At 40.4% G+C, this 26,502-nt stretch overlaps 3 long non-coding RNA genes across 9 annotated transcripts in view; 1 reads left to right on the top strand and 2 right to left on the bottom strand.

Moving 5' to 3' along the window:
- The window catches only part of LOC309654448, a 173,888-nt gene extending 165,626 nt beyond the window's left edge, over positions 1-8,262 (bottom strand). For 6 of the 7 annotated variants that reach the window (XR_014260247.1, XR_014260248.1, XR_014260249.1 and 3 more), the window contains exon 1: positions 7,913-8,262. This is a non-coding gene — a long non-coding RNA (uncharacterized lncRNA). Of the gene's footprint in view, positions 1-6,015; positions 6,118-7,912 lie in introns of all 7 variants that reach the window. The other variant, XR_014260246.1, reaches the window with a different exon arrangement.
- Positions 1-26,502, top strand: part of LOC309654458 — a 595,613-nt gene that overhangs the window by 422,919 nt on the left and 146,192 nt on the right. The gene's annotated exons all lie outside the window — the stretch shown is intronic.
- LOC309654459 overlaps positions 13,007-26,502 on the bottom strand; it is an 89,140-nt gene continuing 75,644 nt past the window's right edge. The window contains exon 2 of the long non-coding RNA XR_014260266.1: positions 13,007-13,322. This is a non-coding gene — a long non-coding RNA (uncharacterized lncRNA). The remainder of the gene's footprint in view (positions 13,323-26,502) is intronic.

Here is a 26,502-nt window from a genome sequence, read left to right on the forward strand (position 1 = left end):
ACAAGACGAAAAGACAACCCTCAGAATGGGAGAAAGTTTTTGCAAATGAAAATTTACAAGTAGCTCATGCAGCTCAATATTAAAAAAACAAACAACCCAATCCAAAAATGGGCAGAAGACTTAAATAGACATTTCTCCAAAGAAGATATACAGATTTGCCAAGAAACACATGAAAGGATGCTCAACATCACTAATTATTAGAGAAGTGCAAATCAAAACTACAATGAGGTATCACCTCACACCAGTTAGAATGGGCATCATCAGAAAATCTACAAACAACAAATGCTGGAGAGGGTGTGGAGAAAAGGGAACCCTCTTGCACTCTTGGTGGGAATGTAAATTGATACAGCCACTATGGAGAACAGTATGGACATTCCTTAAAACACTAAAAATAGAACTACCATATGACCCAGCAATCCCACTACTGGGCATATACCCAGAGAAAACCATAATTCAAAAAGAGTCATGTACCACAATGTTCATTGCACCTCTATTTACAATAGCCAGGACATGGAAGCAACCTAAGTGTCCATCAACAGATGAATGGATAAAGAAGGTGTGGCACATATATACAATGGAATATTACTCAGCCATAAAAAGAAACAAAATTGAGTTTTTGTAGTGAGGTGGATGGACCTAGAGTCTGTCATACAGAGTGAAATAAGTCAGAAAGAGAAAAACAAATATCGTATGCTAACACATATATATGGAATCTAAAAAAAATGGTTCTGAAGAACCTAGGGGTAGGACAGGAATAAAGATACAGACATAGAGAATGGACTTGAGGACACAGGGAGGGGGAAGGGTAAGCTGGGACGAAGTGAGAGAGTGACATGGACATATATACACTACCAAATGTAAAATAGATAGCTAGTGGGAAGCAGCCGCATAGCACAGGGAGATCAGCTCGGTGCTTTGTGACCACCTAGAAGGTTGGGATAGGGAGGATGGGAGGGAGACGCAAGAGGGAGGAGATAAGGGGATATATGTATTCATATAGCTGATTCATTTTGTTATAAAGTAGAAACTAACACACCATGGTAAAGCAATTATACTCCAATAAAGATGTTAAAAAATAAATAAATAAATAAAATAAAAGATTTAGTCTTATGCAATGAACAATAATGAGATGCACAGAAAATCCATAAATTTTTAAAGGAATTCTATCATATTGGAGTAAGCATCTAAAATGATAGGAGACCTCTAGACCCCCAACTTTCTACAGTCAGTATGCAGGTTGAGAAAATTACTTTGCTGCAATCATAGGCCATTTATATTAAAACAGAAAAGACATCTCAGAAGACGGAACCAAGAATCCAGATGGTTGAATCTAGAGCAGACCTAGACCCTAATTAAGGAACCTTGCCTGCTTGAGTAGTAAAACCCAATAATATAGATAGATAGATCTGATAGATTTCAGATTCAGATAGAAAAAGATAGATAGATTTCTATCTGAAAGATAGATTTCAGATAGAAATAGATAGATTTCTATCTGAAAGATAGATTTCAGATAGAAATAGATAGATTTCTATCTGAAAGATAGATTTCAGATAGAAATAGATGGATTTCTATCTGAAAGATAGATTTCAGATAGAAATAGATTTCTATCTGACAGATAGATTTCAGAATTGCTTTGAAATTCAGAATTGCTTTGAACCAATTACTGCTATTGTCTCCTATTATTCTATTTTTGAATGGGATGTCTATTGGGGTTACCACGTCCCTGTTTCAACATTTTATGTTGGGTGTATGGTTTAGTTTACAAGCAGAATTTAGAGGAAATAAACAGGACTTGTTAGGTTGGAAGGCAAACCTTAATCTCTAACTGACGAGGAACTATACATGAGAAATCCTATCTATATCTGTACCAGATTCAGATCACAAGATCATGGACTTTGAGCCCAATGTGGTCATTGGATGAGACCTCAGGGGTCTTGGGAGGGCAGTGTATATTTTTTCTATGTGATGAATTGAAATAATTGTGGCCAGAGGGTGAACTTGATGAATTAAAAATGACCACATATTATTTACAAATCTTTTAATTAAGAGGTAGAGCTTATTCCTCCTACACTTTGAATCTGGCCTTTTTACTTTCTTTGTCCAGTTAAATGAGGCGGAAGTGGTATTGTGCAACATCCAAGCCCAGACCTTGAGAGGCCTTATGGTTTCTATTTTTGCCCTCCTGGTACTCTGAGGACACCACACTGTGATAAAGCCCACAATGAAAGGCCATTCCAGCTGTTCCATCCAATGCTATCTGAGGCCCTAGACATGAGACTGTCACCATTTTAAATCTGTAGCTGACTGCAATCACATGAGTAGGTCCAGGAAAACCCAGAGTAAGAACAACTCAGACAAAGAACTGTGAGAAATAATAAACCACTGTTATTAATAAACTATTGTGAGGTGATCTGTTCTACAGCAACATATAATTAGTATCTATCCACGGTCTAACAGGGAATAGAGGTGAACAGATGGGACAGGCTTTCTGGCAGAGGTGTGACTTGGATTCTACTGTGGTTGGGATGCTTTTACCACCATGTTTTTCATCACGTGGACCTCTCCAAAGTGCTACTCACAACATGGCAGTTGGCTCCCCCCAGAGTGAGTGAACTGGGAGAGGGAGAAAGTGGCCAAAATGGAAGCCACAGGGCTTCCCTGGTAGCACAGTAGTTAAGAATCCGCCTGCCAATTCAGGGGACATGGGTTCAAGCCCTGGTCCGGGAAGATCCCACATGCCATGGAGGAACCAAGCCCATGTGCCACAACTACTGAGCCTGTGCTCTAGAGCCCGCAAGCCACAACTACTGAGCCCATGCACTGCAACTACTGAAGCCTGCATGCCTAGAGCCCGTGCTCTGCAACAAGAGAAGCCACCGCAATGAGAAGCCTGTGCACCACAACGAAGAGTAGCCCCTGCTCACCACAACTAGAGAAAGCCCGCGTGCAGCAACGAAGACCCAATGCAGCTAAAAAAAATAAAAAATAAAAAATAAAAAATAAAATGGAAGCCACAACGTCTTTTATAACTTAATATCAGAAGTGACATATCATTACTTCTCCTGTATGCTACTGGGCACACTGACCAAACCTGATGGAATGTGGGAAGGGACCACCAGGGTGCTAATATCAGGAGACAGGAATCATTAGGGGCCATCCTTCAGGCTGGCTACAACATAAACCAGGAAATGAAAAAATGTATTTCACATCCTAGTCTTCAATTCAAGAATCTCAAAGAGGCTAATTTTCGCATACCCTGTATTTCTCCTCTGACCTACTCATTTATCATGGGTTTTACCCATTTTTCTTTACTTTCCAACTTATCCCTTACCTGTTTATCCCCCTCTCCCAGTTCATCAGGCCATGGAACATGGCATCTCAGGTCTTCATGACTGACTGAAGGCAACTGCAGCAGTCAACTGGCTCAGCAGGGTCCTCCGTTAGAAGCCTCGGTGATGGGAAGACAGACCCTCAAAGATCAGAAATTTTTGCAGAGGAGAACGATAAATGAATTCAGCTCAATAAAAAGCAGCCCAGCCTGGGATTGTAAGGAAACAAGTCCCTGTGTTTGTTGCTGGTGACATGTGAGGTTTCCGAGGAAAGCAATCTGTTATAACAAATCCAGCTATTTGTTATAAATATGTGTCATATTTTTTGATTCACTGATGTCTTCTTTGGAGAACATACCCTCCAAACACAACAACATCAACAAATAGAAAGAGTGAAGGTGTATCCTTTGAACCATCTCAAATGCTCAATAACAAGGAATTGGTCTGAGTAACAGGACAGAAAACTGTATCAGCATAAATGACAAGCATGCCATTTCACTGACACTGACCTGTGTCTATGAAATAAAACTATGTGAGAAACACAAAGTAGGGCATATGTAAGTAAACACACACTGCTAAGATCAAGGTTTGGAAAATCAGAAGTGATACAAATAGATTATTGTTGATTAGGATCTTGGGGGTTAAATTTTTTTCATGAGAAGACCATTTCCTTGGAAGTCATCTGTCTTTGAGATGACTAGGAAACTATAAAGCCTTAATAGGAGCTGATTTCCAGTAACCCAAACAAGACCCTCTGAGTCTTGGTTTCCTTGTTCACCAAATAGGTGTCACCTACCTAAATCCCAGGACTGTAAAGATTAAATGAGATGAACTGTCTGCGTCCATTCTGCCCACTGGGAAGGGGTTTATAATCCAGGTGGAGGAAGTGTGGAATGAGGGAAGCAACCTGGGCTTTGCATTCTGCCCCCACCAGACTTAGTAGCTTAACTCTTTCCTTCTTTTTTTTTAAAAAATTATTTATTTATTTATTTATTTATTTATTTATTTACTTATTTATTTTATTTTTGGCTGTGTTGGGTCTTCGTTTCTGTGCGGGGGTTTTCTCTAGTTGCAGCAAGCGGGGGCCACTCTTCATTGCAGTGCACGGGCCTCTCACTATCGCGGCCTCTCTTGTTGCAGAGCACAGGCTCCAGACGCGCAGGCTCAGTAGTTGTGGCTCACGGGCCTAGTTGCTCCGCGGCATGTGAGATCTTCCCAAACCAGGGCTCGAACCCGTGTCCCCTGCATTGGCAGGCAGATTCTCAACCACTGCGCCACCAGGGAAGCCCGCTTAACTCTTTCTTACCCTCAGCTTCTTCAACTGTAAATGGTCCTTTCTACCTTGCAAGGTTCTGTCGGTGTTAAATGTTGCATCATATGTACAAAGGCTAGTAGAGTACTCAGCACATAGTAGGTGCTCAGTTAATATTAGTCCCCTTCTTTTTTGTTAACTCAAATCTCCAACTCTTTCATTCTCTTCAAATAAAATGAAAAATAAGGGAAACCCTTTGAAACTGGAAACAAGCAAGTTAAGGCCAAATTTCAAGAAAGTGATATTTCACTAGTTCATTGCCAAGTCACACAATAAAGATAGTTTGTAAGAAGTCAAAGGGGATAGGGTCTTGACGCACTACTCAAGTTAACCAAAGGGCCATCCAATGGTCTGGGTGCAGGGGCTGATCTCAGCCCTTTCCTGACATCCCTAGTCTTGGGAGACAAGATCCATATCACAGAACAGTTTGCCTATAGGTTGAAAACATAAAGGGGTTCAAGATGTGAGAGTACCCCCCAGAAATAAGCCTAGGGCATGATTTGTGAATTGTGGAGCCCAAGGGTGAACAGCCTGGAGACCACAAACTCTTCCTCCGAAGAGTTTCCAACAGCACTAAGAGTGGTCCTTGATGAAACAGAAACCACCCCTAAAGGAGAACTCCATCTTCCAGGTAGGTTCTGGGGAATAAACTAGCTGAAAGTCAAGGAAAGGGAAAGAACAGGTTATGGATACTCTCAGACTCCTCTTAAGACTGGAGTCTGTCTCCAAAATCACCAGCACAGTGGAAGTAAAATATATGCTCCTTTAGAATTAAGGTCAGCCTCAAATAGCAAAGAAAGAACAGGATGCATGGCCCTTGTTTGTAAACAAAGACCAAGATAAATGTCAGCTGCCAGACCTCAAAGGGAGGTATGACAGACCACTTGCAGGGGGAAGCCACAGGTGGCAGAGCGAGCCCTTTGGTCTCCCTGCTGGTCTCTGGCAGATCTTTTCAGAGGCATCCCAAAAGAGCAGAGAAGCTAAGGGGGCCAGAAGGGCACCGAGCCCAGCACCCTCCCCACAGGTCTGTGCTGTCTTCTTCTGGCCAACGTTCAAGCATTTATACACTTGATCATCACTCTCACCACAGCTGTGGTTGAATGCTTTGGAGTCAGGCATTTAGATGTGAATCTCCCAACAACAGGTAAATGGCTAAGCCTCAATTTCCTTGTCTGTATAATGGGATTACCAGTAGTCCCCCACCTCGTAGGTGGTTGTAAAGAGTAAATGAGATCATGTATGCAAAGCTTTCAGCACAGTGCCTGGCACATAGCCAGTATTCACAAATAGTAGGTACTATTATTATTTTTATTCTGTTGCTGTTGTTGACTTTGCCTTCTGCTTGGTCATGTCACCCAGGGGAGCATTTCTCACCAGAACTGGGAGACATGCAGAGCTGAGGGACCATCGATGACCAATCAGACAGTTTCCAGAGTGGGGAAGGGTAGTATTGAAGGCAACCACGAGAAGAAGCAGCTGTAGGGAAGAAGTGAAGAGGAAGGGCGTGTGCTGGTCATGAGGCAATGTTCGCATCTATCAGCCTTGCTCCTGGGTCTGCTGCAGGCCAGCTGAGAAGCCAGCTTCTCAGGGCAGCAGAGGGACCAGGGCTGGTCTGCAAGGAGGTTCAATCATGTCTGCTGAGGGCTCAGGGGCCATTTACAAGTGATGTAAAATGAAGAAGAAGGTCCCCTGGGAGGCACCTGGAGAAGACTCCTCCATAGGGACAGGGGTTCTGCCTACCTCCCTCCCCCACCCTCACTCCCACAGGGTTTGGGGAAGAAAGCAGGGCAGAGAAAGCACCACCCGTGCCTCGGGGCCAAGCATCCCGTCAAGGACCAGCGCCTCACTCTCACCCTGGGAACTCGAGACTCACAACAGGACCCAAATCATACAGCAGAGCTCTGCTATTGATCAGCCTCAGAGCACTGGATTTTAAGGAAGGTACTGTTTATTTTCAACAGGCTGTCATTTCCGACTGGAACACAAGATATACTTTTCTAGCAGGTCGGTACACAAGTAGTTCCGATAACCAGGCCGCCTTAGGAGCCCCGTTACGGTAATTGCACTAAATCTCTGGGGTTGTCTTTTCGTTGGTAACACAAATAAGAGGTAAGTAAAGGTTACTGAATAGGAAATTCAACACGATATATATATAGTCCAGGGCCTAGGATAGTGCCCAGAACACAGAGGTGCTGATTAATGTTTGCAGAATCAGTGTTTACTGAAGTTCCTTTAAAAATAGCCCAGCAGTGATCTGCAACCCAGTGTATCAGGAGAGTGTCTCCTCTCTCTCACAAACACACACACAGACACAAACATACACACACACACAATGGCAAACAATAGGAAACCTCAATATACGGTCATTTAAAAAAATGATGTAATAACACAATTCACAAATATTTTCTCTGAGAATTGATTCTCTGGTTGCTGACTCTCAAACTTCGTTTCCTTTTAAAAGGTAGACCTAAAAATTCTCATAGAACTCCATTTTGTTCTTTTCCATACTCCCTTTATGACTTCCTTCTATCATGTGTGCATCATATTTTACCTTTACAACACTAGGGATCTGGTTATGACAAACTCTGTAACAGCCCATCATACTCACTCTATGGTGTCTTGTCTAGTTTTACTAAGTTATATCCCTTATACAGAAGTGCATGACCCCAAAATACATAAAAGTCATTTTTGCAACCCACAGAGTGAGCATGTAACTGATACGAATGTAACTGACACTTACTTAACATTTATGTCTCCTAATAACTTCTTTTTTAAAAAAATTTATGGTGGTATCTCGCAAGAAGTCAGTTGACGGGCTCTTGAAAAACTCAGAATAAAGCAATATATCAAAGGGGGCCTGTCTTCTGGTCAGTTCATCATCTGTGTTTTTGTGAGTGTTCTTAACAAAGGTGATTGTGTGTCTGGAGTATGGGACATATACATATGTAAACATGCACACTACAAGTGAAAATCCAGAGAACGCAGAAACTGTCTAATTCATCAAGACCATGAATTTCTTCCTGGTACTGACTGCAACAGCTATTACATTGGACCACCCAAGAAACCCCCTCCCCAAAAAACAAATCATGGGACAGGTTCTCCGACAGTAGGACCAATCCTCTCATTAGTCTGGGATGGCTGATGGACAGAAATCACATTATTTAAATCCTTTGTTGATTCTGTGCCCAATATACTGACATTTAACATTAAATTTGCCTTCAAATCATATTTTACAAAAAACAAAAGGTAAGAAAAACCATTCTTTTCCTACCTGATGCTGTAGCCACCAGAAGCCAGGCTGCTGCTCTCTGAATGGGACAGACTTCAGGATTTAATCTTCAGCAACCTCCCCTGGAACCAGAACCATCGGAAGAAAACTTTCAGTTGCTATGAGCAAGCAGACTGTTGACTTCCAGCCAATTCTTTCTCACTCCCATGGCTTGCTGAGTGCCAGAGTAGGGTGCTTAAGAAAGGATGTCTGGGGAGGAAAGGGTAGAGTTTGGGAGAAAGAGAAGAGACAGTTCCCAAGGAGAGGATTCATTCACCCAAAACCCTTCCTTCAAGCAAAGGAAAGCCCTCTTTTTCAGCTTTAATTTCTCATGGAAGATCTGGAACTGCATTACTCACAGGTAATTACTACATTGCCCCTTTACAAACAGCAGACATACTTTTTGGGCGAGCCTCCAGATTTCTGATTCATGCCTGTACCTGTCCACAGGGATAGCGCTGTGCCTGGGAAAATTGGGAGGGCAACAAGCCCGCCCAAAGGGAGGACACAGTCTAGACTATTAATCAAGTTCTTGGGATAAAATGTGATCAAAAAGATCAGAGACTGGGGGTGAGCCCCCATCCATAGGGCACCCACCTCACTCATGGAATCACCTGGTTAGGGCTCAAACTTTTTCCAAGTAGACCAGCCCCTACACTTTATCAAGCTTCAACTTGTTTCCCCAAAGAAGAAAGGAGGAGCAAGGATTACTATCACAAAAGGAATGTGGTTTTCTTACTTAATCTGAGCAGTCGATGTAGGAGAGTCAAAGACGATCGATGTACGATTACAGCTCCTTTAAGTTTAATATCTGAAAGACAGGGTTTAAGAAGACATTTCAGTGATAAGCAAGTGTTACAGAGGCTTCAGGTTTGATTCATTTCTAGCTTCCAAGAACGGGAGGTAACACAGTAAAGAGGACAAGGCAAAGAGGTAGAAATTGGAAAATCGTGGGTCTGCTATTTACTAGTGTGACTTAGTCTGGTTTCCAAATAAATAAAGTGAGAAGACTGGGCGGCAAGATCTGCACAATAATAGAACATCATCTCTCACTTTTACATCTATCCACCTTGTTCTTTTATTGACACTTCAGTTCTCCTCTGGGGAATCACCCCTTCCTCTCAGCTTATTTGCATGGGGTTGGTAACACCCACAGCCTTCTTCAGAAACATACATATGGCCAAGTCCAGCCAATCGGAGTCACTGATAGATTCAGAGATGGATTCGTGCCAACAGGAGTCATTTCTGGGACTTGCTGGGAAGAGGAGTTATCTTGCTGTGGCCACTAATCTGATGAAGCAGAGCCTTGTGCTTCTGGTGGCCATTCTAGGGAAAGAGGGACTGCATGAAGGTAAAGCCACTGCAGAGGAAAGCACAGCTTAGAGATGGCAAGAGACCAGTTCCTAAGGATGTCATTTGCAGACTTAGATTCAGCCATGACAAACCATTTTTCTTTGAATTCCTTAAAAAATTTTCCTTTAGTTCCTTAAGCCTGTTTCTGTTAGGTTTCTGATGCTTGCCACTGAAAAACTGCCAGCTAATATGAATCCCTTGTAAGTGCCCTCTACCATCTAACACTACTGCTTTTTAACATTTATAGCCACAATGATCTGGGTGGCGTGGGGAGGCATAAGGCTGATAAATCGGTTTCCTTTTGAAGCACTCTTGGAAATTTTTGTTTTTTAAAGACTAAGCCTGCATAGCAGAGAGATGTAGAAGTAAGGTAAATTCTGGTGAAAGATTTTAAAATTCTTTATTCTTCTCTCTGAATACAGCTCTTTGTAAAAAATCAAATTCAAAAAATGCACAAAGGTGAAATGCACCAAGTGAAAATCTCCCATAATTTTACCTTCCAGAAGTAACCATGGATAATGTTTTAGTGGTTTGCTATTCAAAATGTGATCCACAGACCTTGGCCTGGATCTGGTTACAAATGCAGAACCTCAGGCCTCAATCCAGTCTTGGATTTTAACAAGGCCCCTAAGCAATCTGTGTGCACATCAAAGTCTAAAATACCTTGGCCTAATGTATAAACATTTTTTTCTTCTAGTTGCCAGCATTTTTTGGCACATTTAATCTGTTGACTTTTTATTTTACTGATTTTGTAAAGAGAAGATATATATGAATACAATGAATCATAAACAGTGAAATCAAAATCCTTTACAAACATAAGTAATTCATTTACTGGGACCATATGCAAATTATAAAGGTGTTACAAACCCATACAGACCCTAGGACACATATAGTAGCAAACTATCCCAGGACAAGATACACTAGAGCTGTGGTTCTCCACCAGCTGGAGGTCACGCTGCCAGCCCCACATCCAGAGTTTCCAGTTCAGTAGGATTGCAGGGCGCTGGGGGTGGAGGGGATAAGGCCTAGGAATCTGCATTTCTAACAAGTTCCTGGGTAATGCTGATGTGGCAGGTCCCAGACCAACATTTCACCAGTGTTTCAAAAACAAATCTGGTTTTATACTATATGTATATACATATACTATTCTGAACCTTGTTTTTTTCACTTAATACTGTAACTGACATCTTTCCATGTCAACCATGTAGCATTACATCATTCCTCAGGCTGCAAGGTCAGAGATTTTCAGCCGATATGTTGAACGTATGTTGAGTATATGTTGAATAACACAGAAGGGAATCACTGGCATCTTCAACGTAAGGACAAGCATCCCCACGACTGGAATCATCACTTGCAATATTAAATAAGCATCGTATGTTTGAGGCTACAGATAAGCAAAGGTCTGGACAGACCAAAAGTGATCAGCATTGTGCAAGGGCCACCGAAGACACAACGGGAATGTAATTTAAAAACTTCCACATTAAAAGCCAAGAGTCAAGCCAAGGTCTTTGTGTGAGGACTCGGGTAGAAGGGTTATGTCCTCAGCTGGCATGGAATGCTCTCAAATTTCTCAGCTCAAACTTTTTTTTTTTTTAACATCTTTATTGGAGTATAGTTGCTTTACAATGGTGTGTTAGTTTCTGCTGTATAACAAAGTGAATCAGCTATACAAATACATATATCCCCATATCTCCTCCCTCTTGCGTCTCCCTCCCACTCTCCCTATCCCACCCCTCTAGGTGGTCACAAAGCACCGAGCTGATCTCCCTGTGCTATGTGGCTGCTTCCCACTAGCTATCTATTTTACATTTGGTAGTGTATATATGTCCATGCCACTCTCTCACTTCGTGTCAGCTTACTGTTCTCCCTCCCCAGGTCCTCAAGTCCATTCCCTACGTCTGTGTCTTTATTCCTGCCCTGTCCCTAGGTTCATCAGAACCTTTTTTTTTTTTCTTTAGATTCCATATATGTGTGTTACAGTGTTTGTTTTTCTCTTTCTGACTTACTTCACTCTGTATGACAGACTCTAGGTCTATCCACCTCACTACAAATAACTCAATTTCGTTTCTTTTGATGGCTGAGTAATATTCCATTGTATATATGTGCCACATCTTCTTTATCCATTCATCTGTCGATGGACACTTAGGTTGCTTCCATGTCCTGGCTATTGTAAACAGAGCTGCTATGGAGAACAGTATGGAGGTTCCTTAAAAAACTAAAAATAGAACTACCATACAACCCAGCAATCCCACTACTGGGCATATACCCTCAGCTCAAACTTTTGAGGAGTAAGGTATGACTTTCATACTGCCTTGGCAAATCTAAGTGTCATGTCCAGTCAACTCTGCAAATAAACTTCTCATATAAGAGAGCTGTGATGCATAGGAAAGGCATCCTCCATCTTCTCGAGCTGGTGCTTGGTGAGGGGCCCTCTAAGAGCCGCAGTCTCCGGCTTCTTAAAAGCCCACCATCCACAGATGCTGTGAGCTTGGTTAAACACTTGGCAAGATTATGGAGACATCACGTGAGCTGTAATCACACTGCGTTCTTCTGGGGACCTTTCAGGGCATAATCTAAGTCCTCTGTTCATTTCTCTTTGAGGACAGAAGTATCACGGGACAAACACAGACCCAAGAAGCTTCTCACAGAGCAAGCTGCTAATGCAGCCCTTCATCGCTCAGAGGGTAGCTACCTCTGAGTAACATCAACCCAAATCCTACCTCGTTGGCTGCATTTCTAAAGAGTTTCACAACTACTTTGCCAAGCGGCAGACGTTGCATTTGGGCAGGAAGGGAAGACTATGCCAATGTGAGAACTCGGTACCCATTATCCATCCCACTTGCCTCCTATTACGCAGAGGTTGGAAAGCTAAAAGCTATGTTTCCCGGGCTCCTTGGAGCCGGGGTTTGGTTTGCAAATCAACCCTGCCAATAGATGCACGTGCGGGAGATCTGGAAGATGGACGTGAGGGTGGGACTGTTTTCCTGCTGCTTCTACTGCTGCTATGGGCAGACAGGAGCTATTCTTCAGCAGTGCCCCAGGGTCCAGGGATCAGGCTCTGGCCGCATGACTGCTGAGGGGCTGTTCTGGTGGTGGCAGTGGAGCTTTCCCAGTTGTTTCACTGCAGCTACGGTGATGTGTTCAGTTCAATCAGTGAACTTCTGGTCACGCCCTGCTCCTCCTGACTGTAGCGGCAGGAGGCACAGGGCGCTTCCCCTGGCAGGTCAGGTAGTCATTTGTTCTGGGAGTCATCCTGGAGTCCCAGCCTCGCAGCCCCTCTTCCAGCCTTCCCAACAATTTTGAGATCTTCACAAAGGCGCCTTGTCTATGGATAGTTGCTAGTTGCTGTTTCTGTGAGGAGGACAGAAGTGGGAAACCACCAAGTGCGCCATCTTGCTGATGTCACTCTCCATAAAGTTCTCAGATAACTCAGGTGCCAGGACTCCTCAAACTTCAATCACAGTCCTGATGAAGTCAGATTTCACTCACCAAAAATTCTGACTGTACCAAATTCCTGGGTTAAATTTCTTTCTGCTTAAGAAAGGAGATTGTGTTTCCCATGACTGAACCCCGACACAGATCCTAATTTAAACACAAGTCCTGAGTTTCTCTAGATAGTTCCTAAAACTTTTCAGACCCTCATTAAAGAAGGGCTAATGCTATTGTTTTTATTTACCTTTTATGCTAGGCTGTCATTTTGGCATTTGGTGTTAAAAATAAAGATATAAATTTTAAATGGAAACGTTTGCTTTTAACAAAGACTTATTGAATGTCTTCTATGTTCAAGGCACCACGCGAGACACCCCAGCGCTAAGACAACATGGCATAAGGGAAATAGCATACACTCTTCATGAGGAATTGATTTTTGGCTTTGCCCTATCCATGTGGCCTTGGGCAAATTACTTAACCTCGTCAAGCCTCAGTTTTATCATCAGGATGAATAGAGATACTAAGAATTATCTCTAGGATTGTTCTAAAAGTTACACAAAACATGGAAGTGTCCAAAACCATATGTAGTACATAAAAGATGCTCATTAAATCTTAATCCCCTTCCTTTTTCCTAAAACATGTAAAAATGAAATGATTACAAAATAAATTTTGAGTAATCTTCAACAGTATTTGCTTGTCATTTTCAAATCAAATTTTGTCACCTCCCTGATTAAAATCCTCTAATGGTTTCTCACAGTACGTAGAAAACAATTCAAACTCCTTGCAAGCCTGCAAGGTCGTAACAAGCCCCTAGTGCATTCCTAGTTATTGTCGTATTATGCCTATTTCTGTTCTTCAGACAGATTCTCCCACTTGGTAAGAATTTTTGTGGCATTCCTGAAGTTGACTATTTCCAGTGATTCGCAATGAGCAGAGATGGAGTAAAAGACACAATTCTGACTCCCTGGTAAAGACAGGGCATGGGAACACCGGCAGAGCCCTTCTTCCAGCCTGCTCTGTGGCAGTTCAAGATTTGTTCTAGAAACATGAATTGAAGAGCCTCTCCGTGGGCCCTGGAGGTAGTATGCGCCTTCAGCCAGACATGGGTGTGGGCTTCTGCAGTCTCCATGACACTGTGTGCTCGGGCTGGCTCCAGAAAGAGGGCCTACACCCTGCCCACGGGCCATGACATAAGCCTCAATCAACATTTCAGGTGGTCAGCAAACAGCTCTAGGGAACAAGTGGATTTGAGCCCAAAGTAGGTAAAGCCAGATAATTCTATTGGAGGCAGCATCTATTTTATGACACGGAAAGCACTAATCAAATTCAGATGCTCATCCTTGGCTAGACGTGTTTTTCTTCTCTATACTGAAATGATCCCCATTCTACAGTCCCTGAAACTTCCAACTCTTCCGAAAAATGGCAAGAGTGGAGGTTCTCACCACCATGCTGCTTGCCTTCTTCCCCTTAAACCCAGGGGAAAACACAATTATAAGCATGATTTGAACAAACAAATTAAAACATAATACAAATTGGGGCCAGTTCCCGGAAAAACAAAAGGGCCTGTTCTGCATATGCCCTGATCTCTGTTACTGATTTACTGGCTGAATGGCCCACTCCAGAAAGCATTTGGAGGAGCCCACGTGCCAGAAAACACTCTAACGCTTTCCAGTGTTCAGTCAAGTGACTGGGAGTCTTCCTTTGACAGTACAAATTTATTGTAAGCTGGCCACTTGTCAGGACCTAGGATATAACTTGTCTGCAGCGTAAAAGCTATAAAAAAAGCCAGCTTGAGTGATCAGAGAAAACATGATCTAAGGGACCTCAACCTGGAATCCAGATGGTATTAACTCATGTGAAGTGTCTATGTCCTTTACACCTTATACTTTTGCAAACAGTAGGCACCTAGTGTTTTCCCTCTTACCTTTCAAGTACTGTACTTATAAGAATGCAGCCTGCAGAGTATTGTTTTAATTTAAATGGTCTTTGCATGAATGATGAACCAAGGTGACACTCCCTGAAACCTGAGATTTGGGCCTTAATGGATTACCCCCACCCCAAAATATTTGCTCTTTATTTTAGTCTTATACATGTTTCACAGGAATTACCTTCGACAACTGTGTTTTCAGCATATTGGTTGGAGACTCATTTCCTGAACAATGGTTACGATGTTTATATTCAGCGGGGTAAAGTGAAATACTTCCCCTCGCCTGCACCATGACCCGCCACCAAGACCACCACAACTCTTACAATTCCTCCTAGATGACATCTGGCACCCACCAAACACTGTTCTGAGCATTTAGCAGGTAACATCTCACCTAAGTCCCACAGTATCACTATGCGGTAGATACTATTATTATTCCATTTTACCCATGAGGAAACTAAAGCATAGAAAGGGCCAATAGCTCACTCAGAGGTATACGGCTACACATGGTGGAATCAGGATTTGAATCTAGGTAGGACACCAGACTACCCCCAATCGACATAGTCACTGTTTCTAAATATGATGCAGGGGTCTTCCAATAGGTCCCTGGAAGATACACACTTGGAAATAGATCATTCCAGTCCTGGATTTTTAAACCAACGTTTGCTTCCTAGCCAACGTTTTCTACACAGCAGAAATACAGATATGCAATAGATATAAGCTAAAAGAATATTGGAGTAGGTACCTCCCTCTTCATTTTCTTTCCCAATTTATTATTAGTCTTTGTTCTCTGCCTGGACATATACTTTGGTCCTCATAAGTCTCATCTTCAGTGACACCTTCAATTATTCAACCTCAATTGTTCCATGAATACACATGTATTTGTCAACCTTGTATCCTGGTATTGGTCTCAGAACACGTGGCACTAGATTTCAAAACATAACTGTCCTTTCACTGCTCTTCTGTTTTTCCCCCAGGTGTCACTTCTGTCCATTCCACCAACCAAGCCCTATTACAGCTCACTGGGAATTGTAACAGCCTTCTCCCTGGCTTTCCGACTTCAGCGACCCACTCCCTCCGACCACCCTGCCTCCCGCTAACCAGACTTGTCTCTGTTACATACTCCTTCCACTCAAGTATAGACAACCTGTTGCTGATCCTATCAAAATCTGAACTCCTTTGCCTGACTTGTAAAGCCTCCATAATCTCGCCCCACCCTAACTATTCAATTTTCTTTCCCGAGAAGTCCAATACACACCCACTGAACCGGTCAGGCTGTTATCCTAACTGCAGAGGCAGCAACCCACATGCCTCTACAACTATTTTTCCCACCGCGTATGACCTCCCCAGTGCTTTAGGTCACCAGCTAGCTAAATCTGATACATCATTCAAAGGCCCAACTTAAATCTCAGTTATGAATTAAACGTTCTCCACTGCTGCAGCACACACTGATCACTTTCTTCTCTTACATCCTATTACATTTACAAATTAATAGTAATTTATTTATTAGTTTTTTAACATCTTTATTGGAGTATAATTGCTTTACAATGGTGTGTTAGTTTCTGCTGTATAACAAAGTGAATCAGCTATACGTATACATATATCCCCATATCTCCTCCCTCTTGCGTCTCCCTCCCACCCTCCCTATCCCACCCCCTCTAGGTGGACACAAAGCACCGAGCTGATCTCCCTGTGCTATGCGGCTGCTTCCCACTAGCTATCTGTTTTACATTTGGTAGTGTATATATGCCCATGCCACTCTCTCACTTCGTCCCAGCTATTAATAGTAATTTAAATAACAGTAATGACTGGCTAACCTTACTGAGCACCAGGCCCTACTGGGATAAGTAGTTTTATTATAAGTAGCTTTTCTAATTTTACAGATGAAGAAACAGAAGCACAGTACAACTCAGCTTAACACCTGATTGTTTGTTAATCATTTCATTTGTGTCACACTGATCTCCCTAACTAGCTTTCCACTTTGTTGAGAGAAGAGACTAAGATTCATATTTATTCTGTGTCTTCCACACAATTAGTGGAGTCTACGTGCACTGTAAGTTATCAGTACTGTTGGTTGGTTGGTTGTACATACTGATGTTATACATCTTTTAAAACTCCTACCCTGTAAGAGTGGCACCATATTTGCACAAGGTGCAAATAAATGCTAAACAAACCCTTTCGAGCACAGCGATGAATGGTTTTGGACAATTCATAATCTACAAATGGCTCTAAGTGATTCTCTCTAATTTACCCTTACTGCATCCGGTCCTTTACACTCTTGAAAACATATTAAAGATGGGAAACCATAGGTAAGCTGCCAGAAATCAACGACAAAATTAATTAGAATGTTTGGAGGGTTACAGGGCAGGGGAAGTTGTTAATCCTATCCTGGCCAAGAACTGGATCTTCTGTTTTTATTAAAAATCAGGTGGCAGCAAGATTTCCCCAAGTACCCAAATACTTGCACCACAGTATGATGGATTTTCTCCAAATCTCTTCCAACACTTTTTTTTCCTTTAACAACTATGACTGGTATAGACATAACGTCAGCAAAGATAAACAGCATAGCAAAGATGGGAAAAGATTATGACTTAGACTAAAGCTTCAATATTTTTTAAAAGTCACGATTATTTCTGATATTCAGCGTAGGCATAATTTCCAGTTTCTCATTTCCACACCCACTCTGTGAGGAGCACCACATGTAAGGATTCCTGAGATTCCTCTTCCCTCTCACTTCAAAATCGAAGCTTCAGCGAAAGCCAAAACCATAGAGGAAAAATTTTATTTCAAAATTCTTACATTGGCTCAAGTGCAATTCATGAATTCCTGAGCAAACTCTCATAAGCAACAAATGAACGGATTTTTTTTTTTTTTTTTTTACCAACGCATCAAATAAGAAAACTTATCTTACCGAAGTCATCCCAGTTGAGTTTCCACTGACTACTCACTTTCCCTGACGCTAGCTAGCACTTCTCTTCACTTGAAAAAAAAAGTTAGATGAGAAGAAAGAAAATCATTTATATATCTTGTCTCTTTATGTAATTTCTTAAAGCCTCAGCTTATCAGAATTTCCTTCATTGCCAGCTGAAGCCAGATACATGGCCCATCTGATCCTATAATAATTCCAGTTTAAGAGATAAGCAGGCCAAAAGCATTCTCTTGAAGAAGTCAGTTTTCAAACTAAAACTACTCAGAGAAAACATTGTTTCTCATAAAATGACATTTTGTATCTTTCTCACTAATTACAAAAAAAACCCAAAAACCATCCACCTTTCACTGTGGATGACTTGGAATATATTCCTTCCTCCTCTTTTATCAGACCTAAGTAAATTGTTGGTCAACAGTAGGTATTAGGTTTTGCATACCGCTTTATAATCATATTCAAAACTATAATTTCTTTTCTATTTTGAATAGTCTCCAACGCTCTCTGCAAGTCATTTTGTACGTTTGTGTGTATGTGTCCTCATATCAATTTACCAATTCAATTCGATGGCAAATTCAAATACTTTTTTTAAAGAAGAGGCCATGTGGGGTATATTTTCAGCCCCCTTGTAAATCTGAAAGTGAATTCCCACAGCCTCTGCACATAAACATCCTGTTGGGTGAATATGGAATTCTTGAGACACAAGAATTCTGTCTTCTAGAACAGTCTTCAGGGTTGAGAAGTCTGAGCCCACCTTGATATTTGTTTCATTAGTAACCTGTTCATTTCTATCTACATGCTTGAAAGAGTCTTTATTTAACCTGGAAACTCAAGTATTTTAAAAGATAAGTCTCTGTATGGTTCTGGTCATTTTAATTTTATCTCAGATCTTCTCCAGCTCAGGAAAGTTTTCTTCTGACATGCGCTTGACCGTTGCTTCCAGCATTTTGTTCCATTTTTTCATTGGGAATAAATGTAATTCTCAGATTAGATCTGTGTTTGCTGTCTTCTCTCTCAACATTTTCATCTTGGTCCTTTTCCTTATTTTGTCTTCCACTTTACTGATTTGATTTCTGCTATGTCTTCTCTGTATTGACTCTCTTTAGTACAGGTGTTTAATTCTATTAAACTTTTGGCGTATTTGCCCTCATTTCTCATTTCAGCCTTTGCAAATCTTCCTTCATCCCAATCTGTTTTCTCCAGATGGCCCCTGGCTCCGATCTCATAGTGGTTAGGCCTTCTCACGTCTTTTTGAGACTACCAAAAATATGTCTGCTAAAATGTTTTTCTCTTTCCTGAAGAAATTTATTTTCAGCTATATAATCTCACTTCAAGTTTTAACAGAAAAGCTTCCTTTCCCTTATCTTGCAGTATTCTTTCCTTAGGCCCCTTTGGGCATTTTTCTGTCTCTTCATACTGAAAAAGAGAAAAGTATGTTCCAGCCTGGCACTTGCTAGCAGACAGTATTAGTGAAGAATCTTCCTATTCCCTCACTTTCCTCTTGGGCACAAGCAAAGCAGAGCTGAAGGGCACAGAGACTCACATAGTGCCTACCTCTGTTTTCAGGATCTCCCAGATATTTAGCTATTGTAGGTCTCTGGGCATTAGATTGGGGACCCTCCTGCTCTAACTGCTGTAATTTCCAAGTAGTAGGAGAAACTGAGAGGTAACAGAAACTGCTGTCCTGTTTTAGAGGGTAACACATAAAATCATATGCCCTCTGAGCATGCATTGCCCCTGCCTTCTTGCAGTACTGTTTATTACACAACTAGCCCTTCCAGGACATAACACACCTCTACTTGTCTCCGTCTACCTCCTACCTGGCTGTGGTCTGGGAGACACAGTCTTTGAATGGATGTGGAAAGAGAGAAATTGATGGGTTAGGTGGGAGGTTTGACTCTGGACATGACTCTGACTGGTTCAGAAGACAGTTTCTTCCCAGTTGGACTGTTTGCTCTTCTGGCCAGTGTATATTCAATGCCCTGAAATAGTTGGGAGCAAATGATGAGGGCAAGGTAACATTTGCTTTCTATTCTCTTTCACCACCAGCTAGGCTTCTCTGGTTCAGTTTGTGAGCCATGTAGCTTGTAATCTTGAGAATACGCTTCTCAATCCATCCCCCTGACAACTGCATTAGTAGACATTCCCTATGGACTTCAGCATATGGCCTTTCTCCATCTTAAATTTACATTTATTATCCATCCTTTTCTCACTCCTTTTGTGCAGTTTCATGGGTATTTTAGGATTAAACATCTCAAATATTACCTGTCTCCTCCTATGATGACCAGAGAAGTTTGTAAATAAAAATGTTTAATATTGCTAGCTAGAATGGTACAGGTAATCCATAATAGCATATCTATATTAGGTTTTGAATGCAACACAGGGAAAAGCAGAGAGGTTTTCTCATACCACTTACAGGTTCAAAGGACACAGATAAGGACCTGCTGTATAGCACAGGGAACTCTACTCAATACTCTGTAATGACGTATATGGGAAAAGAATCTAAAAAAGAGTGGATATACATATATGTATAACTGATTCCCTTTGTTGTACGGGAGAAACTAACACAACATTGTAAATCAGCTATACTCCAATAAAAATTTTTAAATAAATAAAAATAAATTACAAAAAACAACAACAAAGGACAGAGAAATCATTACTTATGCTAATAGCACTGTAATGGCTCATGATCTACACAGAGAGGCAAAGAAAGCTACAAGATGCAAAGTGGTCACAACCTTCACAGACCTTGGGGGTAAGAACATTCTCTGAAGTTGACAATATTATCGATTTAGAATGGGTGAAAGCCCCCAGCAAAAGTTATTCCTGAGATTACAAGGTTTCCCAGCTCTACAGTACGGAGAACAGCTTGTTCATCCAATTGAATCAAGAAAATTAAAGTATTTCTCATACCCAAGAAAGAGCCAGGTTGACCCATATACATTCTTAGGACCTGAAAGTTGTTAATGTCAATCGATTTATAACCAAGTAAAGTGCACAGTCTCCTGATGGAGGAAATAATGAAAAATAGCTAGTCTGCTTGGAATCTAGGAAAAGGGGAAGCAGAGAATAGCAATCTGTCAGTGAGTCTCTAGTCCTGCCTAAGATGGAGAGCATGTTCTGGATCTGAACAAGCCAGAATTGTGCTGGCTAGCTGAACAAGCATTGTCATTCTCTTGGCAGGTACATCCCCGTACTGGAAATGGAGATGATCATTAACTGATGACTCTATTAATAAAATCATCCAGATCCTTTATTCTGAGTCAGTGAGCAAGCTGTCACTTTCCCTATGAGGCTTTCCCTCAGTTTAGGGGAAAAAATCTGGGCAGGAAGAATGTGGCTCTAATGCTGAATGGAAAACAGACCCTAATTCTGGAGTTCAGTGTTAACATCTTGACTCCAGCCACAGTCATTTGATATGGAGAAATGACCCATGCTGTGAGAAAAATGTTCCAAATGAATTTTTTTTTTGTTCTGTCTTTCCTATATCCAAATGCCTTCTGTGATCTCCCATTGCCTTCAAACTTAATTCCAAACTTTTGAGAATTACTCTCAAGATGCTTCTCAAATTTATCCTCCATACTTTCCAGTCTGGCCCATCTTGATGCCTTCCCAAACGCCCACACTCATTCCCTCTTCCCTGCTTTTGATCATACTTTCTCTTCCTTGGAATGCCCTCTCTCTTCCTCTCCACCAATCAAAATCTCATTGGCTCCAGGGTAAGTTTAAGCCCACCCATCTCCATGAAAACTTCTCCAGCTACACTAGACCCACTAATTTCTGCATTTCAGATGTACTGCCTAGCATTTTGAGGCTTAACTCTTCCTTGCCAGTCTTAAATTGCCATTGTAGATTCCTATTGACTTTGTCACTACTCCATCCTCTTCTCTGTTATCTAAGCTTAATGAAATTTCATTACATGGTGTTTAACTGCTTGCGTATATGTCTAGTCTCTCAAATTTCTAAGGGCAGAGAAACTTCTGAACTCCCCTCTCTATCCTCACTGTGCTAATCACAGCGATGCTGACAAATAAGCACCCAAGCATTTTCTTGAATGAAATGAAATTTAAATCAGTCCACATTGTTAAAATCGAGACCTGGGTGTGGTCCCCTGTGTGCCTCTTTGCAGTGAGGTGGGTGGTATTCTAGGTCTTTCCTTAGTGAGAACAAATGGTACAGTGATTAAGAGCATGGGTTCTGGATTCAGAGAGTCCTGGATTCAAATCTCTGCTTTTTTTCTCTGCATCCTCAGGGCAAGTTTCTTAGATTCTCAAAACCAGGGTTTTCTCATCTATAAAATGGGTAGTTTACAGGGCTTTGGTTAAGATTAAATGAGACCACGTGACATGTTTAGCACAGTGCCTCACACATGGTACGTGCTGAATAAATGTTAACTTACAATGAATAAGAAGAGTTCCAAGGGACACCTTCATCTGTGTCACTCCCTTGAGAACTCTGGCATAGTTCTAGGACAAGAGGAATTTTATTGCATAAGATCTTAAGGCTTACTGGGATAAAAAAGTAATGAAAGCATTAGAATTAGCCCCCAGACCAGGACTATCAGTCCTTAGTAATGAGTGGGAGACAAAGATGCTTTCACTTCAGATGTGTGTGGCTGGGAGCAAGAGAAAGAATAAGGGAAGAGAATATTGCTCTAGGAAAGCAGAAAATTCCCTGAGATGAAGCCAAAAGCCTGTGCCATCAGTCCAGAACCAGCCAAGGAGGTGGCTGGCGCGACTCCAGATAGCATCTTCAAATGAAGTGAGTACTAGTTCCAACCTGTTCTAGTTTCCTCAACTGAGGGTGCGTAAAACAGGAAAAACAAGACTCCCTCTGGAAGTGTGAAGTGCTGTGCTCACTTACTGGCCTCACCACTCTAGGTGGGCAGAAGCTGTGATCACTGGAGGTGGTCCGTGAGGTTCAGAGTCAGCTGGGGCAGTAGAGGAGCAGCAGTGATGGTGGCCACATGGGGCTGGAGTCGGAAACTGCAGCAGAAACTGACCACTGGCTGGGTAAAGACCGCCCTTTACTGGAAGCCTTTTAAAATAAGATGGGGTATGAAGTCAAACCAAAGTAAAACTGGGAGGTAGGTGGCTGAGAGCCACATAGAAGTGTAATTCAAGGCCAAGTCCTGATTGTCCCTAAGGGTATGGCCCCAGAAAATTGTGGTTGTAAATAATTATCCTAGAGTTGAGGAGCATAAGCATAGGACGGGCAGGGGCATAATCCCAGGCCCTCGCTTCTTCCCAGTACTTCCACTGTTGGCCTAGGTGCTCTCATTTGGATGGCCTCCCAAATGATTTAACTCATTATACTTAATTTGAAAATTATTTCCCAACTGCTCAAGGGTATCGACTAATAAGTGTTCTAGGGGTAGCCATTAGGTCTTATCACATGTAGGGGCAAATATTCTCCTACAGAAGCATACAGCACATTATTCTTAATTGAATTTGGTAACAGACTTAAAGCACAATCTGGGGATTAACTTGCTGAAGTGGTTAAACAAAGATTTTTGGCGCCTGAGTGCTTGAGTACTAAGAACATCTCAAAGATACACATGACTCAAGTCAAACCAGAAACCTGGGTGAGGGGAACCGGGCTGCACTGAGTTCTTGGCAGGGCTGCTTCAGCTGTGAGTCTAAGTTAGGTGAGCTGAGGACAAGATTCAGGAACTGAAAAGGAGGGCTCCTGTTTGTTCCCCTTGAACAGGTATTTTTCTCAGGGCTAAAACCATCCCTTCAGCAGTTGAGCAAAGGAAAGTGATCCACCCAGATATTCGGAAACTTCACAAGTGCCTTGGTGTAGCTTTTCAACCTACACTATACTGGATCCTAGGTGGGCCCTTTGAATCTGGTAAACTGTGTCCTTCACTTATGGGAAACATTCTTATATTGGCTCCTGGGTAATTTCCACTTCTACTTTTTTTTTTTTTTAAACTCATTATTTGAATGCTGGATCTTCTAGAGCAATTCTCTCAGGTTCTTATTATTTATCTACCATTTTCCATCACTGTTGTTTTCTTTGTTGTTGTTTCACTTACTAGAAGGTTTCTCCAACTTTATCTTCCAAATCTTCTTTTAACATATATATTTTAAATTTTCAGTTACCATATATTCATTTTCCAAGAGCTCTGAATGTTTTCTAAAAATTAATGAGCACTTTATAATAAGACTAAGTCATTAGGAAGACACAACAATCACAAATGTATATGCATTTAATAAGAGCCTCAAGACACATGAAAAAAATTGACAGAATTAAGGATAGAAATGGTTCCACAATTATATGAAGAGACTTTAGCATCTATCAGCATGCAATTCAGAGAAAAACGAGATAAAACATCTGCATAGACACAGAAGATGTGAACAACACCATCAATCACCACCTAATTGACATTTATGAAACACAACATCCAAAGACTGCAGACTATGTGTTCTCTTCAAGTGCACAGAGCAACTTCACAAAGATAGGCCATACACCAGACAATAAAACAGGTCAATACATTTTAAAGGATTGAAATATGCAGTGTATTTTCTAGCCACAATGGAATTAAATAAGAAATCAATAACAATATAATATCTAGGAAAACCCCAAATATCTAGAAGTTAAACACCCTCCTAAATATTTCATGAGTCAAAGACAAAATCACAAGGGAAATTAGGAAATATTTGGAGCTGGATGAAAATGAATTCAGCTAAAATAGCTTTAAAATGCATATATTATAAAAGGAGAAAAAAATTTTAAACCAGAGAATGATAAAGATAAGGACAGAAATTAGTGGACGAGAAAATAGACAAATAAAACAGAAAATTATTAAAGCAAAAAGTCGGTTTTTAAATAGAGCAACAAAATTGACAAACCCCAAGCTAGACTGAGAGAGAGAAAATGCAAATCACCAAAATGAGAATAAAAAAGGGGCTTATCACCACCATCAGCCTACAGACATTTAAGGATAAAAAGAATAATATGAAAAACTTAATGCCAACAAATTCAACGATTTAGATTAAATGAAAATTCTTGAAAAATACAATTTACCAAAATTGATAGAAAAAGAAACAGAACATCTGAATAGTCCTTTATCTATATAAAAGTTGAATTTGTTGTAAAAATCTTCCCCAAAATAAAACTCCAGGTGCAGATTATTTTAGTGGTGAATTCAACAAAACATTCATGGAAGAAATAATACCAATCTTACACAAATATTTTCAGAATTAGAGGAAGAGAGAACATTGCCCAACTCATTTTATGACGCCAGAATAACCCTAATACCAAAATCTGACCAAAAAATCACAGACAAAAAATTAAAGACCACTATCCTTCATGTGCATAGACAAAAAATTTTATTAGCAAATTAAGTCCAGAAGTATATAAAAAGTATACTACATCATGACCAAGCAGATTTTATCCCAGAAATCAAGGTTGGTTTAACATTAAAAAAAAAAAGAATGTAATTCACCACTATTATGATATTAGCAGAATAAAGGAGAAAAACCATTTCAATAGACACAGAAAAATTATACGCAAAATTCAACACCTATTCATGACTAAAGAAAGAACAAAGAAAACTCACTACTACCTGGGAGGTAGGGAATTTCCTCAAACTGATAAAGATCATCTAAAAAAAAACCCTACAGCTAACATCATAGTTAATGGTAAAAGACTGAATTGTTCCCCCTTAAGATTTGGGAACAAAGCAAGAATATACCACTTCTATTCAACATTGTACTGGAGGTTCTAGAAATAAGGCCAAAACCAAATAAGGAAAAAAAAGAAAAGAAAAAAAAAACTGTAAAAGAAGAAGTAAAACTGTCCTTATTTTCAGCTGATAAGATGGTTTACATAGAAAATCCCAGAGAAGTCTACAAGATGCCTATTAGAATCAATAAGTGAATTTGGCAAAGTCACCAGATACAATGTTGATATACAAACATCTGTATTTTTATATACTGATAGCTAATGACTTAAAAATAAACTTTCAAAAAATTGAATTTTTAGTAGCATCAAAACAGAAAATAGGAGTAAATCTACTAAAATATTTCTAAGACCTCGATACTGAAAACTATAAATCATTGCTGACAACAATTAAAGAAAACTAAAATAGAAAGCTATATGATATTCATGGATTGGAAGATTGAACATGGTTATTATGATAGCAATTATCCCCAAATTGATTTTTAGATTCAATGAAATCCCTATCAAAATCCCTGCAAGCTATTTTGCAGAAATTGACAAACCTATTATAAAATTTACATGGACTTGCAAAGAACCTAGAATAACCAAAGCAATTTTTAAAAAAGAAGAATGGAGTTGGAATATTTAGATTCCTTAATTTTAAGAATTACTACAAAGCTACAGTAATAATAACAGTTTTGTACTGGCAAAAAGATAGACACATAGATCAATGAACAGAATAGAGAATCCAGAAATAAACCTATACATATATGATCAATTAATTTATGACAAAAGTGCCAAGATGAGTCATAGGGAAAGAAAAATCTTTTCAACAAATACTGCCAGATCAACTGCATATGGATACAGAAAAAAATGAGTATCAGTCCTCATCTCACACCATACACAAATGCTAACTCAAAATATTGGATCATAGACCTAAATGTAAGACCTAAAAGTATAAATATTATCAAAAATACATAGGAGAAAACCTTTGCGATCTTGCAATAGGCAAAGTCTTCCTAGTACTCAAAAAGCATAAACCACAAAAGAAAGAAACTGATAGATTGAACTTTTTCAAAATTAAAAGTTTCTGCTCTTCAAAAGAAACAGTTAAAATATGCAAATGCAAGAAAATATTTACAACCCATATAAAAGACATATCCAAAATATATAAAGAATTCTTATAAATCAAAACTAAGACAACCTACTTTTAAAAGTGGATAAAAGATCTGAACAAACACTACATTAAATATGATATTCAAATACTCACTAAGCACATGGAAAGATGCTCAACAT

This window comes from Balaenoptera physalus (assembly GCF_965194825.1).
Source record: "Balaenoptera physalus genome assembly, chromosome: 2".
In the NCBI taxonomy this organism is placed as follows: Eukaryota; Metazoa; Chordata; class Mammalia; order Artiodactyla; family Balaenopteridae; genus Balaenoptera; species Balaenoptera physalus.